Here is a 7,500-nt window from a genome sequence, read left to right on the forward strand (position 1 = left end):
GCGGCAGCCGGTCCCCAAACACCAGCCGGGGACCGGCCCACAAGAGGCGGCAGCCGGTCCCCAAACACCGGCCGGGGACCGGCCCACAGGAGGCGGCAGCCGGTCCCCAAACACCGGCCGGGGACCGGCCCACAGGAGGCGGCAGCCGGTCCCCAAACACCAGCCGGGGACCGGCCCACAAGAGGCGGCAGCCAGTCCCCAAACGCAAGCCAGGAGACGAACCACAAGAGGCGGCAGCCAGTCCCCAAACACCAGCCGGGGACCGGCCCACAAGAGGCGGCAGCCGGTCCCCAAACACCAGCCGGGGACCAGCCCACAAGAGGCGGCAGCCGGTCCCCAAACACCGGCCGGGGACCGGCCCACAGGAGGCGGCAGCCGGTCCCCAAACACCAGCCGGGGACCGGCCCACAAGAGGCGGCAGCCGGTCCCCAAACACCAGCCGGGGACCGGCCCACAAGAGGCGGCAGCCGGTCCCCAAACACCGGCCGGGGACCGGCCCACAGGAGGCGGCAGCCGGTCCCCAAACACCAGCCGGGGACCGGCCCACAGGAGGCGGCAGCCGGTCCCCAAACACCGGCCGGGGACCGGCCCACAGGAGGCGGCAGCCGGTCCCCAAACACCAGCCGGGGACCGGCCCACAGGAGGCGGCAGCCGGTCCCCAAACACCAGCCGGGGACCGGCCCACAAGAGGCGGCAGCCGGTCCCCAAACACCGGCCGGGGACCGGCCCACAGGAGGCGGCAGCCGGTCCCCAAACACCGGCCGGGGACCGGCCCACAGGAGGCGGCAGCCGGTCCCCAAACACCAGCCGGGGACCGGCCCACAGGAGGCGGCAGCCGGTCCCCAAACACCAGCCGGGGACCGGCCCACAAGAGGCGGCAGCCAGTCCCCAAACACCAGCCGGGGACCGGCCCACAAGAGGCGGCAGCCGGTCCCCAAACACCAGCCGGGGACCGGCCCACAAGAGGCGGCAGCCGGTCCCCAAACACCGGCCGGGGACCGGCCCACAGGAGGCGGCAGCCGGTCCCCAAACACCAGCCGGGGACCGGCCCACAGGAGGCGGCAGCCGGTCCCCAAACACCGGCCGGGGACCGGCCCACAGGAGGCGGCAGCCGGTCCCCAAACACTGGCCGGGGAGTGGCACAAATTCTAAGTCCCACGAGCCCCTGGTGACCCGACAATCGGACTTAGTGCAATTTTCCAAGTGCTGCAAGCCAATGTTGGCCCGACAAGTCCCCAAACGGCAGCCCGGTTTTGAGCCACTAGTGTCGGCCTATAAGTCCCCAAACACCGGCCCGGTTTTACGACCACTAGTCCCCCAACACTAGCCCGGGATTCAGCCACTAGTGGCGGGCACGATTCCCCAAACACCGGTCCGATAATACGCGCGCATATCCCCAAACACCGGCCCGATAATACGCGCGCAATTCCCCAAACACCGGCCCGATAATACGCGCACAATTCCCCAAACACCGGCGCGGATTTCAGCCACTATTGGCGGGCACAAGTCCCCCAACACTAGCCCGGGATTCAGCCACTAGTGGCGGGCACGATTCCCCAAACACCGGTCCGATAATACGCGCGCATATCCCCAAACACCGGCCCGATAATACGCGCACAATTCCCCAAACACCGGCGCGGATTTCAGCCACTATTGGCGGGCACAAGTCCCCCAACACTAGCCCGGGATTCAGCCACTAGTGGCGGGCACGATTCCCCAAACACCGGTCCGATAATACGCGCGCATATCCCCAAACACCGGCCCGATAATACGCGCACAATTCCCCAAACACCGGCGCGGATTTCAGCCACTATTGGCGGGCACAAGTCCCCCAACACTAGCCCGGGATTCAGCCACTAGTGGCGGGCACGATTCCCCAAACACCGGTCCGATAATACGCGCGCATATCCCCAAACACCGGCCCGATAATACGCGCACAATTCCCCAAACACCGGCGCGGATTTCAGCCACTATTGGCGGGCACAAGTCCCCCAACACTAGCCCGGGATTCAGCCACTAGTGGCGGGCACGATTCCCCAAACACCGGTCCGATAATACGCGCGCATATCCCCAAACACCGGCCCGATAATACGCGCACAATTCCCCAAACACCGGCCCGGATTTCAGCCACTAGTGGCGGGCACAAGTCCCCAAACACTAGCCAAGTTCTCAGCCACTAGTGGCGGGCACAATTCCCCAAACACCGGTCCGATAATACGCGCGCATATCCCCAAACACCGGCCCGATAATACGCGCACAATTCCCCAAACACCGGCGCGGATTTCAGCCACTATTGGCGGGCACAAGTCCCCCAACACTAGCCCGGGATTCAGCCACTAGTGGCGGGCACGATTCCCCAAACACCGGTCCGATAATACGCGCGCATATCCCCAAACACCGGCCCGATAATACGCGCACAATTCCCCAAACACCGGCGCGGATTTCAGCCACTATTGGCGGGCACAAGTCCCCCAACACTAGCCCGGGATTCAGCCACTAGTGGCGGGCACAATTCCCCAAACACCGGTCCGATAATACGCGCGCATATCCCCAAACACCGGCCCGATAATACGCGCGCAATTCCCCAAACACCGGCCCGGATTTCAGCCACTAGTGGCGGGCACAAGTCCCCCAACACTAGCCCGGGATTCAGCCACTAGTGGCGGGCACGATTCCCCAAACACCGGTCCGATAATACGCGCGCATATCCCCAAACACCGGCCCGATAATACGCGCACAATTCCCCAAACACCGGCGCGGATTTCAGCCACTATTGGAGGGCACAAGTCCCCCAACACTAGCCAAGTTCTCAGCCACTAGTGGCGGGCACAATTCCCCAAACACCGGTCCGATAATACGCGCGCATATCCCCAAACACCGGCCCGATAATACGCGCACAATTCCCCAAACACCGGCGCGGATTTCAGCCACTATTGGCGGGCACAAGTCCCTCAACACTAGCCCGGGATTCAGCCACTAGTGGCGGGCACGATTCCCCAAACACCGGTCCGATAATACGCGCGCATATCCCCAAACACCGGCCCGATAATACGCGCACAATTCCCCAAACACCGGCCCGGATTTCAGCCACTAGTGGCGGGCACAAGTCCCCCAACACTAGCCAAGTTCTCAGCCACTAGTGGCGGGCACAATTCCCCAAACACCGGTCCGATAATACGCGCGCATATCCCCAAACACCGGCCCGATAATACGCGCACAATTCCCCAAACACCGGCGCGGATTTCAGCCACTATTGGCGGGCACAAGTCCCTCAACACTAGCCCGGGATTCAGCCACTAGTGGCGGGCACGATTCCCCAAACACCGGTCCGATAATACGCGCGCATATCCCCAAACACCGGCCCGATAATACGCGCACAATTCCCCAAACACCGGCGCGGATTTCAGCCACTATTGGCGGGCACAAGTCCCTCAACACTAGCCCGGGATTCAGCCACTAGTGGCGGGCACGATTCCCCAAACACCGGTCCGATAATACGCGCGCATATCCCCAAACACCGGCCCGATAATACGCGCACAATTCCCCAAACACCGGCCCAGATTTCAGCCACTAGTGGCGGGCACAAGTCCCCCAACACTAGCCCGGGATTCAGCCACTAGTGGCGGGCACAAGTCCCCAAACACTAGCCAAGTTCTCAGCCACTAGTGGCGGGCACAATTCCCCAAACACCGGTCCGATAATACGCGCGCATATCCCCAAACACCGGCCCGATAATACGCGCACAATTCCCCAAACACCGGCGCGGATTTCAGCCACTATTGGCGGGCACAAGTCCCCCAACACTAGCCCGGGATTCAGCCACTAGTGGCGGGCACAATTCCCCAAACACCGGTCCGATAATACGCGCGCATATCCCCAAACACCGGCCCGATAATATGCGCACAATTCCCCAAACACCGGCCCGGATTTCAGCCACTAGTGGCGGGCACAAGTCCCCAAACACTAGCCAAGTTCTCAGCCACTAGTGGCGGGCACAATTCCCCAAACACCGGCCCGATAATACGCGCGCAAATCCCCAAACACCGGCCCGATAATACGCGCACAATTCCCCAAACACCGGCCCGATAATACGCGCGCAATTCCCCAAACACCGGCCCGATAATACGCGCGCAATTCCCCAAACACCGGCCCGATAATACGCGCACATTTCCCCAAACACCGGCGCGGATTTCAGCCACTATTGGCGGGCACAAGTCCCCCAACACTAGCCCGGGATTCAGCCACTATTGGCGGGCACAAGTCCCCCAACACTAGCCCGGGATTCAGCCACTAGTGGCGGGCACGATTCCCCAAACACCGGCCCGGCGCTGAGTATATGGCCTCCGAAAGGCCCATACATTCAGACGGGTCCATGTATTTTCAACGACAGCAGCAGTACCGCCAAAATCCATGCAGCGGCGCTGGATTTATGGCCTCCGAAAGGCCCATTCATTCAGACGGGTCCATGTATTTTCAGCGACAGCCGCAGTACCGCCAAAATCCATGCAGAGGCGCTGAGTTTATGGCCTCCGAAAGGCCCATTCATTCAGACGGGTCCATGTATTTTCAGCGACAGCAGCAGTACCGCCAAAATCCATGCAGCGGCGCTGTATTTATGGCCTCCGAAAGGCCCATTCATTACCAACGGGGCTGCAGTAGCATCCCGCGGCCACGCAGGGGCAGATATTGTGAGGGAATTACATGGTAGTGGACGGAGCGCCCATGCATTTCCAATGGGAGTGCAGTACCTCAAAAATCCGCTCCAAGCCACCGAACTTGAGGGCCCGACGTTCCCTCAACACTAGCCCAGTGCAATCGACATTTCGTTCTGTGTACATTGTTACACAGAATGACAATACAAGGGAATTATTATTATTATTATTATAATTATGATGTATTCAGCCACTAGTGGCGGGCACAATACCCCAAACACTGGCCCGGCGCTGGCTGAGTTTATGGCCTCCGAAAGGCCCATACATTCAGACGGGTCCATGTATTTTCAGTTTTCCGTAGCAGGTGTGATTGTTTGTTTAATTAGGTAGTTTGTGTTGGTGACGGTGTTCCTAACTGTGGTGGCTTGTTTGTAGAATGTGGGGCCCTGCGTTTGTGTTATGTTGATTTCTGGTAATTTACTTTTTACTAAGTAGTCTTTCAGGTTTTTGTTTCTTTTAAAGGCTGAGATGATTTTGTAATCTTGGATTATGCTTGTGTTCTGTAGTGTCTGATTTATATTTTGTCCATTCATTCAGACGGGTCCATGTATTTTCAGCGACAGCCGCAGTACCGCCAAAATCCATGCAGCGGCGCTGGATTTATGGCCTCCGAAAGGCCCATTCATTCAGACGGGTCCATGTATTTTCAGCGACAGCCGCAGTACCGCCAAAATCCATGCAGAGGCGCTGAGTTTATGGCCTCCGAAAGGCCCATACATTCAGACGGGTCCATGTATTTTCAGCGACAGCCGCAGTACCGCCAAAATCCATGCAGCGGCGCTGGATTTATAGCCTCCGAAAGGCCCATTCATTCCCAACGGGGCTGCAGTAGCATCCCGCGGCCACGCGGGGGCAGATATTGTGAGGGAATTACATGGTAGTGGACGGAGCGCCCATGCATTTCCAATGGGAGTGCAGTACCTCAAAAATCCGCTCCAAGCCACCGAACTTGAGGGCCCGACGTTCCCTCAACACTAGCCCAGTGCAATCGACATTTCGTTCTGTGTACATTGTTACACAGAATGACAATACAAGGGAATTATTATTATTATTATTATAATTATGATGTATTCAGCCACTAGTGGCGGGCACAATACCCCAAACACTGGCCCGGCGCTGGCTGAGTTTATGGCCTCCGAAAGGCCCATACATTCAGACGGGTCCATGTATTTTCAGTTTTCCGTAGCAGGTGTGATTGTTTGTTTAATTAGGTAGTTTGTGTTGGTGACGGTGTTCCTAACTGTGGTGGCTTGTTTGTAGAATGTGGGGCCCTGCGTTTGTGTTATGTTGATTTCTGGTAATTTACTTTTTACTAAGTAGTCTTTCAGGTTTTTGTTTCTTTTAAAGGCTGAGATGATTTTGTAATCTTGGATTATGCTTGTGTTCTGTAGTGTCTGATTTATATTTTGTCCATTCATTCAGACGGGTCCATGTATTTTCAGCGACAGCCGCAGTACCGCCAAAATCCATGCAGCGGCGCTGAGTTTATGGCCTCCGAAAGGCCCATTCATTCAGACGGGTCCATGTATTTTCAGCGACAGCCGCAGTACCGCCAAAATCCATGCAGCGGCGCTGGGTTTATGGAATCCGAAAGGCCCATTCATTCAGACGGGTCCATGTATTTTCAACGACAGCCGCAGTACCGCCAAAATCCATGCAGCGGCGCTGTATTTATGGCCTCCGAAAGGCCCATTCATTCCCAACGGGGCTGCAGTAGCATCCCGCGGCCACGCAGGGGCAGATATTGTGAGGGAATTACATGGTAGTGGACGGAGCGCCCATGCATTTCCAATGGGAGTGCAGTACCTCAAAAATCCGCTCCAAGCCACCGAACTTGAGGGCCCGACGTTCCCTCAACACTAGCCCAGTGCAATCGACATTTCGTTCTGTGTACATTGTTACACAGAATGACAATACAAGGGAATTATTATTATTATTATTATTATTATGTATTCAGCCACTAGTGACGGGCACAATTCCCCAAACACTGGCCCGGCGCTGAGTTTATGGCCTCCGAAAGGCCCATACATTCAGACGGGTCCATGTATTTTCAGTTTTCCCTAGTAGGTGTGATTGTTTGTTTAATTAGGTAGTTTGTGTTGGTGACGGTGTTCCTAACTGTGGTGGCTTGTTTGTAGAATGTGGGGCCCTGCGTTTGTGTTATGTTGATTTCTGGTAATTTACTTTTTACTAAGTAGTCTTTCAGGTTTTTGTTTCTTTTAAAGGCTGAGATGATTTTGTAATCTTGGATTATGCTTGTGTTCTGTAGTGTCTGATTTATATTTTGTCCATTCATTCAGACGGGTCCATGTATTTTCAGCGACAGCCGCAGTACCGCCAAAATCCATGCAGCGGCGCTGAGTTTATGGCCTCCGAAAGGCCCATTCATTCAGACGGGTCCATGTATTTTCAGCGACAGCCGCAGTACCGCCAAAATCCATGCAGCGGCGCTGGGTTTATGGAATCCGAAAGGCCCATTCATTCAGACGGGTCCATGTATTTTCAACGACAGCCGCAGTACCGCCAAAATCCATGCAGCGGCGCTGTATTTATGGCCTCCGAAAGGCCCATTCATTCCCAACGGGGCAGCAGTAGCATCGCGCGGCCACGCGGGGGCAGATATTGTGAGGGAATTACATTGTAGTGGACGGAGCGCCCATGTATTCCTATGGGCAATGCATTTCCAATGGGAGTGCAGTACCTCAAAAATCCGCTAGAGGGCCCCAAACTTGAGGGCCCGGCGTTCCCTCAAGTGCCGATTTTATACCCCCTTCTCCAGCCGACAGCC

This window comes from Urocampus carinirostris, unplaced genomic scaffold, assembly GCF_059441175.1.
Source record: "Urocampus carinirostris isolate Australia breed hairy pipefish unplaced genomic scaffold, RoL_Ucar_1.0 HiC_scaffold_103, whole genome shotgun sequence".
NCBI lineage: Eukaryota > Metazoa > Chordata > Actinopteri > Syngnathiformes > Syngnathidae > Urocampus > Urocampus carinirostris.